The 12827-nt window shown below is 43.2% G+C and overlaps 2 protein-coding genes across 2 annotated transcripts in view; both read right to left on the bottom strand.

The window, feature by feature from the left end:
* Positions 1–9910, bottom strand: part of RHOBTB2 (Rho related BTB domain containing 2) — a 47966-nt gene extending 38056 nt beyond the window's left edge. The window contains exon 1 of the mRNA XM_083713559.1: positions 9544–9910. The gene's annotated coding sequence lies outside the window, so the exon portion shown is untranslated. The remainder of the gene's footprint in view (positions 1–9543) is intronic.
* Positions 1–12827, bottom strand: part of R3HCC1 (R3H domain and coiled-coil containing 1) — a gene marked incomplete at its 5' end in the record, with an annotated part of 426543 nt that overhangs the window by 143018 nt on the left and 270698 nt on the right. The window lies entirely within an intron of this gene.

Raw genomic sequence — 12827 nt, 5'->3', positions numbered from 1 at the left:
GCCCAGTCTTCATAGCAGAATTGATATTTGGACCTGGGATTCCACAGCCTTTGTCCAATGCTCTTAACAACTATGCCACACTAACACTTTGTGCATTCAGTCTACTCTTAGCCTTCAGATTGGCATCTATCTGTGCAGCCAATGAACCCACAATTTGATCTCCACCATCTCCGTGCCAGCCTATCTATGTATCTCTAACTGCTGAGGTGGAGGGCAGGCAAAAGTGTATCTCGTTTGTATGCTGCAAATGCCAGTAGCTGCTGGTGAAATTGCTGTTCTTCTTTAGTAAGGTGAACGAAATGCCATTTCAGATGTTCCCTCTTTTGGAACAAGAGATTGGCAAGCCAAAGTCAAATAAGTACAGAAAATGCCTGTTTTGCCAGTGTAGTTCCTGTTTGATCCATGTAGATTTTATTGTCTGTGATCGCACATACTTTTTAAAATACAAGACTCGATACTGCTGCATCTGGTCCCTAATTAGTTCCTCAATTAACTAGTGCATTTCTGTTCTGTTTACAAAGTACAGCTCTTGAAGAATGGTAAACAAGGGCTTCTTTCTCTAATAGCAGCACTGGTATAGTGTGCTTCCAAGGTTCTGAGAACTCCCATTCCCTTAAAATTAAATTATATAATAATATTTTTGATCAAGCAACTGGCACTCCCCAACAATCACAAACATGAATCAGAGACAGGCAAAGGCAAGATTTGTACTGGATACAGTACTTCCTTATTTGTAGCTCAGCATCTTAGCCATTATGCTACACCAATTTTTGATACAGATAGGTAGCCGTGTTGGTCTGCCATAGTCAAAACAAAAAAAAATTCCTTCCAGTAGCACCTTAAAGACCAACTAAGTTAGTTCTTGGTATGAGCTTTCGTGTGCATGCACACTTCTTCAGATACACTGAAACAGAAGTTTCCAGACCCTTCTATATAATTCAATTTTTGATAATGTACCTTGTTTTGCAGTAGAACAATAACTTTATCAAAACTGACTAAAATGCAACAAGCAAGCAAGCTTTCAAGTTTGTACAAACTCTTAATTGGACTGGAGGTTAAGCAAAATATTTGAAAAGGTGTAAAGCAGCGTGTGGGAGATTTGTGTTGCTGAGGCAAATGGAAAAGCAAATGGAAAAACAGCCTTACAATGTATTAAGATATATTTTGCACAGATTTGCAGTTGTGTCCTATGCATGGTTACTCAGAAAAAAGTAGCACTGTGTTCAGTGGAGCTTGTTCCCAGAAAAGTGGGCATAGGATTACAGCCTTTCTCAGTTACAGATAGGTAGCCGTGTTGGTCTGCCATAGTCAAAACAAAAAAAATTCCTTCCAGTAGCACCTTAAAGACCAACTAAGTCAGTTCTTGGTATGAGCTTTTGTGTGCATGTATCTGAAGAAGTGTGCATGCACACGAAAGCTCATACCAAGAACTGACTTAGTTGGTCTTTAAGGTGCTACTGGAAGGAATTTTTTTTGTTTAGCCTTTCTCAGGTTAGGTCATGGCTGGTGCAGTCAAAGTTACAGAGACCAAGCAACATTAGTCGCTCTTCTTTTGAAAATATAAATGTCACCCACAGATACTTTCAAATGTAGAGCAGCTACTGCTTCTTTCTGCCAATAGCCTTTGGTGCAGCTTGAGAGCTTTTCGCAAGGAGCAAGGCCTAATCATGCTTGGAACGCCTCCTCCAGGCCACATTATTCTTTGGCCCAGGTCCCTCCCTCTTCTAGTGATTTTGCCAGGCAAGAACGTGTCTCTGAAGTGTAGGAATGCCTCTTGCTCAGATGGAGGTGGGTGGATGTGTCCATAGAAACCTGGTTTGTGTGTGGCTGGAATGTAGCTGAAGGTGCAAAGGTGAGAATCATATCCTTTCATCTGCACACATTTGCCTTTGTTCCTACCTGTCACTGCCAAGCAGCCCCCCCCCCCCATAAGGTCATGTATGAACAAATGTGGCCCATGGGCTGACAAAGCTTTTCCACACCTGTTCTAGTTGGTCCTCCCAATGTTGCTATCCTTCTTTTTCTTAGTTCCTGTCTGCAGCGTCTTCTAGAAGCCTCTCCCTCTCTGCTGCCCCTACCCATTGTTTTACATGGACATCCTTTCATCTCCAGTTTGTTGCAAAATACACTCAACCCTGTGTAATTCCCCCACCACTTAGAGCTAAGGTTGTGTGAAAATAAGTATACAAAACAGTAGTGGGATTACAGTGGTACCTCAGGTTAAGTACTTAATTCGTTCTGGAGGTCCGTTCTTAATCTGAAACTGTTCTTAACCTGAAGCACCACTTTAGCTAATGGGACCTCCCACTGCCGTCACACTGCCGAAGCATGATTTCTGTTCTCATCCTGAAGCAAAGTTCTTAACCCTAGGTAATATTTCTGGGTTAGCAGAGTCTTTAACCTGAAGTGCATGTAACCCAAGGTACCACTGTATTTAATTTTCACCAGTGTAGGGACCTTAGTTCCTTTAATGCCTCAGGAAACACATTTGTTTGTGTCCGTTTGGGGAATTTAGTGATATTGTGCGGCTAGTACTGATGAGCTAGTAGCGCAAAGACAACACTGTTTCACAATGATAGTGTGGGAGTTGATGGACTAGTTTTTTTATGTGTGGGCAGACATGGTCCTTTGAGGTTCCTGCCCATCCTCCCCAAGTCTTTCTTAATTGCATAAACACTTTCTTGCATCCCATGCGTTGTGCAGCTTGTTGTCGATCATTAAGGGCACAAAAAGTATCAGGACGTGACTTATCTCAGGCGGAGGCAACAGCTGAGATAGTAGCATATTAGAAAGATGTTGGATGGCCACTCTTCAATGTTCAAGAAAGTATTAAGGCTCTGAAATTTCTTCAAATATTACTGGTGCTTACTCAGCCAAACAGTAATACACCAATTGCACTGACCACTGGTGTGCTTCTGGGTCCATGGCTGAGAGACTGCCTCTCCATGTATTAGCCATATGCAAACTCTCATAAATCCCACAATGGTCAAACCTGGAGATTACAAAGTGTAGATCAGGGTAGGAGAAAGGGGTGGAATCTATATAACAGATGCCAAAAATACTCCTAGTGACAGCCACAACTTGTTTCTCAAAAGTCAAAACTGGGTCCCAGAATACCCCAAGGCTGATTAACCTGGTTAGATGGAGATACCATTCTTTCTTTTCTTTTCTTTCTTTTTAAATAATTTTTATTAAAGATTTCTTAGTTTACAAAAATACATGCATTGTCTCTTTTTTCAAGCTGCATTTTCTACAGATCAGTTTCATTTGTTGCGAGACGTTAGTGTTGCATGCAGTATTAGGTTGGGAAGAAAAGAGGGGGGAAGAGGGGAAGGGGAATGGTGAGTTGGGTGGCAATAAATGAATTTCTTTCAAGAACCCAAGAATTCCCCACCAGTGTCACTTCTATCTTGACTGCATTTCCTTTTATGTAGTCAACATTGGTTTAGGATAGAGATGGCAGTTCCTGGGTAATTAGATAATGATATAGAGAGAGCTGGGTGTTGCCAATATATCAATGATGCCCAGCCCCTGGCATATAGATATTAAATAACATTGGTGACAACACTGTACCCTGTGAAACCACATTAATTGGTTCCCATGAGACAAAGCTAGGTAATGTTGAGTCTACATACCTTCAGACAGAAAGAAACCAAAACACAGGAGAGCCTGCCTTGTCACAGGAACTGAATGTGTCAATTGGCTTGGGTTAATGGTATGCTCCACAACAGAAGCCACTAAGGTGCCACCCATTGGCACAAAGGTGCCGTTGAGATCTGGTCCTCTCGCACCAGTGAAGCCTTTAAGCCCCCCCCCCTTGGTCATGAGGTGACAAGGGTGGTTAACTTTTACTCCCTTGGAAAGTACATAGAGCAGGAGGAGGAAGTTGGAAATGTGCTGCGTTTTCCTGTTTCATTTCAAGCTCTTTGTGTTTTTCCAGGCTCAGATTAATTCTACTGGCTCTGAGGTTTACACAGATTCCTTTAAAAGGTGAAGTTTTTATGCATGCACTTTCTCCCCTTCAGTGTCTAGGGGGTAGGAGTTGCTGATCTCAGAAAGAGTGGAGAGATGTTTCCAGAGGAGTGATGCCCATAGCACTTGCTCAAAAATCCAAATGTGCCCCTGGACCTAAAAAAGTTGTCTACACACAGTATCAAAACAGAGAGAGAAATCCAGCAAGAAAATCAGGGGGGCATGGTCTCTGTTGATCTCAAAAAAGGTATAATTCACCAAGGTAATCAAAGCTGCCTCAGTCTCCTGCCCATCTGCAAAGCCAAATTTTAAAGGGTTGAGGAAGAATGCACAGGCCACTCAGCTATCACACACTCCACAGCCTTCTCCTAAAAGGTAAAGTTAGATGCTGGTCTAAAACTGACTAGATCATCCCTGTTTAACCACCAACCATCCCTGGTTGGGTGGTTGGTGGGTGTTTTTTTAAGTAGTGAGAATACGGGAGGAATTCTATCTTTCTCCAAAGAGGCATTAATCACCCTGGCTTCCCACCAAGCTTTTCTAGGCTGGTTTTTACTAGCAATGAAGGGCAAGAATCCAAATTACATGCTGTGGGTCTCACAGTGCCTGTCTACAACATTGCACTGATTGAAACAATAGTGACAAGCAATTGACCCTGACAACCCGGGCATGAGCAACTTTTAAAAAAATAGAATGACATAATTTATTTACTTTATTTACAAGAATCTGTGCAACTTGGTTAGCAAATAACTATGCACAATGGTCCCCATGAGCATGTGATTCTGTGGACACAATGGTAGGAAAGGAGTGTATTTCTTGCCATTGACCAGAAGTCTATTCAGCCCAGTCTTGTCTGTTCTGACTAGCAGTGGCCCTCCAAGGTCTTTCCCAGTTTGGTTTCATGAGAATCACCAATACAGTTGAGAATGGGACCTTCTATATGTTCAAAACATGTGTTCTGCTACCATTCCTGTCATGGCTGCAGCCTCAAGCTCAGAGAACTTTCTGATGGCCACATGCCAGTGGTGAGTAGGGCTGGAGACAGAAGTAGGCAGAAGCAAGAGATGTGAATTGTACCTTTGTAGTTTCTTCACGTCTCCCTCTGTTCTCCATCCATCCGGGCAATTAAGAAATATTATCAGAGTTCAAGGACATATTCCAGCCAGGAGAAATACCCCAGCAGAGTACAAACCAGGGCTAGTGAGGGATGTGGATTGAGAGGGTGAGTGATCTGGTGAAGGTTCCAAGAACCAGATAGGAATAGAACGCTACACAGCACTACTGCCACAGGTAGCTGCCTACTTGCAAATGGCTTGGAACCATCTGCAGACTACCCCCTGGGTGAGTGTCTGATGGTGGTTGGAAGAGGGATGGCAGTCAACTGATTGAGGTTGAAGCCCAACAAGGCAGAAGTCCTGTTTCTGGGAAACACGGGGCGGACAGGTGTGGGGGACTCCTTGGTCCTGAATAGGGTAGCTGTGCCCCTGAGGGACCAGGTGTGCAGCCTTGGGGTCATTTTGGACTCACAGTCGTCCATGGAGGTGCTGGTTAATTCTGCGTCCAGGGAGGACCAGCTCCATCTGATATGTTGGTAGAAAAAAAGACAGTCACGGAACCGAGAACTTACACAAAACAAATGAAATACCGTGAAAATCCCTGAAACGAGAAGTAATCGACTATAAATATAATCTTATATAATTAAACTAAATAACAAAAATCAACAAGTTTAAGGAAAAAATTAGAAAAACCTAGAATTGAACAAAGCCTTAACGGGATGCTGGCTACAAACCTCATTTCACTGAAATATTCAGTTTCCTCAGAAGGAAATAGAGAAATCATAAACCTTAAATGATTTTAAACAAACTCAAGAACAGGGCTGAAATGTTCCCCTGAGTTTACAAAAAATGGCAAGTTTTAGACTCAGCCCTATTTAAAGAAAGCCAAGCAGTAGTAATAAGGAGTTGAGGACTCGGCTGTGAAAACTTTAGTATTGCCTTTACAAAAAGGTTTAAAAAAAACATACTCTGCAGAAATTCAAGTAAAGAAATACAAGATAAGCTGTTTTAGATTTTAAATAAACTTAAGAGCAGGGCTGAAATGCTCCCATGGTCTAGATGTTACTGCTGATGTTAAAGACTGATACAGGGTGTTTCCAATCACAGGTTTATATACTATAGGGTGAATTTTTTTTAAAAAAAGGTACAGGCCATCTAGTTCAAACAATGGGCATGATTGTTAAGGTTTGTAAAAAATAACAAGAATAATATTGAATAGAGTTGTAAAAAATTATTATAGGAATGAACTAAAGTCAATATGAGAATTGAGACCAGACGGAGTTAAGGAACCAAATCTAAAAATCCAATACATTCCTTTCTGTAGTAATTGCTTTCTTAAGATATCCGTATTTATCTCAGGAATTTGATGTTTATAAATGATAAACCATCTGAAATCTGTTGCCTTGTGTTTAACTTCTAAGAAGTGAGATGTAAGAGGTGCTTCCAACACTTTGTTAAGAATACTATTTTTGTGCTCTAGTATTCTAGTTTTAACCGTTCTTGTAGTGCTGCCCATGTACCAAAGGTTGCAAATACATTGAATTGCATATGTACCACTCCTCGAGAATTACAGTTGGTAAATGCTTCCAGTTTAATAATGCTGTTGCTTCCAGGTATAATAAAATCTTTCATCTCAATTGTTAAACTACACGCTGCACATCTTCCGCATTTAAAATGTCCCTTTATATCACAACCTCGCGGCTGGTTCTTATCCGTTATATCTGCGTGTACAAGCATGTCTTTAAATTTCTTGGTTCTTGGTACGTCTTGTATCAAGTGCCAATGTTTTCTGATTGTCTTAACAATTGAAGTGGATAACGGGGTATAGTCTAGAGCCCAGGTCAGATGGTTATCTTCAAATTTAAATTGTTTTTCCAGAAGAGTATAGCAAGGCCTATTGTGTGCTCTAATCTGTGCTGTTTTTATCACCTGTTGTGGATAACCTCTACCAATGAAATCATGTGCCATTTGTGCACAATTTTTGGTATAATCCTGATGTGCAGTAGAGTTACGTTTTATTCTTAGGAATTGACCGTAGGGTGAATTCCGTTTGAGGTGAAGGGGGTGAAATGATTTATAATGAAGATATGACGGCCTGTCTGTTGGTTTCTTAAACGGCTGAACTGCTAGATTATTTGCCCTATCACGATATACAATTGTGTCCAAAAATGTTATTTGTTGGCTCTGAAAGTGAGTAGTAAACTTAATATTAGGATGAATGTTATGACACCATATAAAAAAATTATTGATATTACTGACATTCCTAAATATTAAGAAAAGGTCCATTGTAACTAAAATGGCTGATATAGGGATTTGAAAACCCTCAACCTCTGCACTCTATGTGGGGCTACCTTTGAAGGTGACTCGGAGACTACAACTAATCCAGAATGCGGCAGCCAGACTCATGACTGGGAGCAGCTGCTGGGACCATATAACACTGGTCCTTAAAGACCTACATTGGCTCCCAGTACATTTCTGTGCACAATTCAAAGTGTTGATGCTGACCTTGAAAGCCCTAAAAGGTCTCGGCCCAGTAGACCTGAAGGAGGGTCTCCAAGCCCCTTGTTCTGCCCGGAGAGTGAGAGACCTTCTGGCAGTTGCCTCACTAGGCAGAGGGCCTTCTTGGTAATTGTGCCTGCCATGTGGAACACTCTCCTGTCTGATGTCAAGAAAATAAACTACTATTTGACTTTTAGAAGACATTTGAAGGCAGACTTACATAGGGAAGTTTAAAATGGTTGATGTTTTATTGTGTTTTATATATTTTGTTGGGGGCCGCCAAAGTGGATGGGTGGCATATTACTACTACTACTACTACTACTACTACTACTACTAAAGGCTCCAGTCATACTCGATCTGTGAGAACTGGTGAAGCCATGAAAGGCTGCGAGCGTATTTGAGCCCTGAAAGCCATTTGCATGTGTTTAACGTGACCTAGCACTGATGTCTCCTGCACACGCACTCTAGCAAATATACTGTGGAGCACAGGTGCCTGTTGGTAAAAAAGGTCATGTGACCGACACTCAACTTCAGATGCGTGAGTCAGACCCACGGACGCTCTCAGCTGCTGCAGTTGTGATTATCTCATAGGCGGGAAATGGTTTGTGATTCCCTGTCTGGCTCAAGGGCTTTCCCACACCTTGCTTAAGTAGATTTTTACCTCACCTACAAGCATGCTGTTATTACAGTAATAATAATTGTATGCATGTGACAAGAGTACCTAGGGCAGTTATTCTCAGCATTGGGAATCACATGGAGGCAGGTGGGTGGGTCACCACTTGCATGCTGTGATTGGATGGTGAAGACAATGCAGAAGGGTGGAGAAGAAACAAATAGGATTTGTTCACCATAAGCTGAAGTTCTTGATTATAGTTTCCCTCTCTCTCCAGGGGTGGAGAACCTGTCTTTACCCCACCACATTCCCAACCCTCTGAGGACTACATGCCAACGATAAGCATGTGAATGGGAGCAAAGCTGGGAATGGGCAGGGCCACATTTACACAGGCATTCACCATGCAGACAAGTGCACAGGCCCTTTCCCACGGATTGCTATAGATCAGTTGAGAAATGTGTGTTGGCAGAGGGGAGGTATTTTCATTCCCCATTGTAGCACTGTGCTCTGAAGACCAAAGCCAATGCTTAGAATTGTGCCTGGAAATGAGTAATAGCAAGTGTAGCTCCTTTAAAGCGGTTGAGATATGTTCCAAAGACTTGGCCATAGTCAGCTGCTGTGAACCAAAGATGGCTACTGGTCTCTGAAGTGGTATGACGTAAACATTACCTTTGCACAGTGGGCTGGTTTCTTCACACACGCACACATACTTTGAAGTGGTATGAGTTACTGGGAAACATGAATGCTTCTTTCTTGCCTGGATGAGAGGGATGCGTGGGTGAAGAAACCAGCCCACTGCGCAAAGGTAATGTTTACGTTTGTTGGTCTGCACCCTTTAGTCTCTGGCCATCCACCAATGGCATGTGGTCATCAGAGGGGGATCTATGAAACCCAACAGTATCTGAGACACACTGGAAGCCCCTTGCAATCATTTCAACTATAAGAAACTATCTGTACTCTAGAGTAGGGCACTGTGTTCCTGTGTTGGGCTCCTTTAATTTAATTTCCCAGGCTTGGAACATTAAATCCATGGAGTTCCTTTTGGATCATCCCATCTCAACTCAACTCCCTTACTTAGATCTAAATTTAAAGTATCTCAAACAAATGAATGACCAACCTTATGAAAAATAAAAACATCTCCTGCATTTCTAGTATCATAACTTCTTCCAAAAAATGAATTTGTTCTTGTCCTTAAAAAGCTTTTCCTGATTTTTAAGATAAATCTGCCTGATGTTAATTTAAGCCCAATATTTTTTATCCTAGTCTAATGGCCTATTCAAGTTCTGCTTATCCTTTTCCAGGGTGAAGTGTCACCTCACAGACTCCCTTCCTCTCAGATCCCTTGAGATACAGATCATTAGCATAGCATGAGCATCACACATAGTTTTTAAAAGTTAAACATACCAGATTTCTGAAGGTTCGTTTTTCTCTCTCTTTCCTCAAATGGTTTCCCTTCTTTATAATCTTCCTGTCTTGAACCCTGAACCATTCTTCAGCATCCTTCTGGAACGGTGACTGCAAGAACTGAACAAGAAGTCTTCCTTCTTCTGAGCAGAGTTGTGTCATTACTTCACAAACCTGGGGAAGTATGCAACTTGACATGGTCCTGGCCTTCCTGTGCCACTACATCACACTGCTGATTCATGCTCAGCATGTTGCCCATGTAGTGTGATTACTGGGTCTTAATCACAAGACTGGACTCTTAATCACAAGACTAGTAGCCATATTTCCAGTGGTGATGAAAAAAGTCTGTGCTTTTAGATTAATGTTTTAGTTTTCATAAGTGTGTGTGTGTGTGTGTGTGTGTTTGGAAAAGAGCTATAATGATAATAATAATTTATCATTATAATCATTGTAGCCCTTTTCCAAACTCATTAACAACAACAACAACAACAACAACAATAATGCTGTGCAATATGCAAGGCTGGCCCATCCAACTCTGTAGAGAGGGACGAAGTGGGGACTTGCCCTGCCTGACCTCTTGAGATGCACCAAGGCAATGTCCTAAACCTCTGAGCTACTGAAACGAGACCCAGAGTCTCTTCTAGATGTGGGTGTTCAGCACCTGCCTTGTGACTGAATGAGTGTGTGTGTGTGTGTGTGTGTGTGTGTGACAAATGAAAACACTGTTCCCAAAATAGAATCCTTTCCTCTTGTGAAAGATCTGCAGCTGTATAAACGTTGCCCAGGCAGAAGGTGCCTGTGGCTGGTGGGTGGGTGTTGTCAGGTGCTTTATGTGATCCCTGCACATGAATATCAGAAGCCCAGAAATGCTGCTGCTGCTGCATCTCCCACAGCCTTTGCTGTGTGATTATTTGGGGGAATTTGCCCATGCATACCAGAGCAGTCAGGTGACCACAATAAAAAGAGCTGCCCAGCATGTGATTCCCAGGCTATTTGGCTGTAGGCCAGTGCAGATTTGAGGTGTGTGTGTGTGTGTGTGTGTGTGTGTGCACATGTGCACATGACCTAAGGTGACCAGGTACAAAGCAGCATGGGACTGCTGGAAAAGAAGCGATTTCAGCAGATGCAGTTTTCCTTTGCCTTTGCAGCAGCATTCTGTGACAAGCTGAGGACGCCAAAACACTCCCTTCTACACAGCCAGCAAAGACGCAGGATCTCTGTACCTTTGCACCTGGTCACCTTAATTTGATCAGAGTATTGGCTGTGCTATAAACTTTTGGGAATCCTACGAAGCACCGTAACAGCAAGAGAGTAAAATGGTCAAGTTTCCTCTTCAAATTATCAGGTTTCCAAATTAATCTAGGGAATTTCCTGTCACAACATGCAGCAATGTTCACTGGCCTGGATGGCTTTAGAAGAGGATTTATATACCATACATCCATGGAGAAGGCAGTGGCTACCAGTCGTGATGGTGATAGATGGCAGCCTTCCTCTGAGGCACAATAGTTGAGAGGGTGGTGGTCTTTGTGTCCTGTGCTTGTGGGCTTCTGCAAATCTTCTACTAGCCATTGTGGGAAAAGGATGTTGGACTTATCAAGGCTCTTTATATTCTTATGCAAGGATGGAAACATACAAATGAGACAGGTGCAGCTCTAGAGTCTACCAGCTTCACTTACCAGCTTCAGTTGCCATTCAGGAAGCCAACCAGTCAGGCTGTTTGCACCCTTGGCTGTTTCTCCATGTGAATGGAAAGTTTTCTAGACATTGTGCTCCATAATCTTCTGAATAAATGATTAGGGCACATCTTTTTGAGTCAGAACTGGTGGTTTGAAGGCTCACATCTTAGTGAGGAAGGCTGGCTGTCATTTGATAGGCAAAGGCATGAAGCAAGGCAGGCAAGCTGAGCAGGTAGGCTGGCAAGCAGATGCAGGCAATCCAAGAACAATCTTCAAGTCAGCAGGCAAGTTGCACAGGTAAAACTCCACTGGCCGCTTATGTTGCCTGACCATTGCAGAGGCAATCAACTGCAGTACGTCCTTCTGGCCTGAGTGGCACCTAAGCACAGAAGAAAGCAGGCCAACAGCTCCTTCTAATGGTAACCTGTTGTAGGGGTGCATTTTCTACAGAAGGCCACTTGGATCGGGCTGTTAACAATCTCTGGTTCAAGACTAGGAGCTGGCTTTGGCAGATGGGATTTGGCTGGAGGTGGTGGTTTTTAGCAGCCAACAGACATTGAGCTGCAAAGTGAGAGTCAGGACTAAACTTATTTAATTTTAGAAATGATGCACTAGGCAGAGGCAGATTTAGGGGTGCACAACCAGTTTGATGACACTGGTTGTGGAAAGGGGAGGCTCTGAATTTTGATCTCGCATTGGGGAACCACTGAAATTTAAGGTTTGCTGCTGTGCTAGGAAGAAGAATCTGAATCTATTTTTCTGCAGGTTTGTTATTGTGGGGTAGTTACTCATTCTGATAGTTACATCCCTACTGATGTGGATAGATTCCTCCAAGTTAGTAGGCCCACCACCTGCCTCCTTGATCCGTGCCCGTCTTGGCTGATTAGGGAGTGTCCAGATGTTGCGCGGACCCCTCTGGTTGAAATTATCAATTTGTCCCTTGAAACGGGGACATTCCCAGGGGAACTGAAGGAGGCAGTGGTGTGTCCACTCTTAAAAAAAAACTTCATTAGATCCCTTAGACCTATCCAATTACCGCCCAGTTTCAAATCTCCCATACCTGGGTAAGGTAATTGAGAGAGCGGTTGCTGAGCAGCTTGGTAGGTTTCTGGAGGAAACATCGGCATTAGATCCATTTCAGTCCGGTTTCCGTCCTGGTTTTGGGACGGAGACGGCTCTGGTTGCCTTAACAGACGATCTCCGTAGACAACTGGATTGAGGCAGGTCAGGACTGCTGATCCTTTTAGATTTGTCAGCAGCCTTTGACATGGTCGATCATGATCTTCTGGACCACCGCCTTGCAGACGTGGGGATACAGGGCATAGCCCGTAACTGGTTGTGCTCTTTTATCTCTGGTCGGGGACAGAGGGTGGCACTAGGGAGGGAAATGTCGTCGCGCCACTCCTTGGTGTGTGGAGTGCCGCAGGGCGCAATTCTCTCCCTGATGCTTTTTAACATCTTTATGCGCCCCCTTGCCCAGATTATCCGGAGCTTTGGGCTGGGCTGTCACCAATATGCTGATGACACTCAGCTCTATCTGCTGATGGATGGCCACACTGACTCGGCCCCGAACACACTGACCAGATGCTTGGAAGCTGCGGCTGGATG

Source organism: Podarcis gaigeae, assembly GCF_964106915.1.
Source record: "Podarcis gaigeae genome assembly, chromosome: 15".
In the NCBI taxonomy this organism is placed as follows: Eukaryota; Metazoa; Chordata; class Lepidosauria; order Squamata; family Lacertidae; genus Podarcis; species Podarcis gaigeae.
Note: the sequence above shows the minus strand (reverse complement) of the source record. Positions and strands in the feature narration are given on the sequence as shown.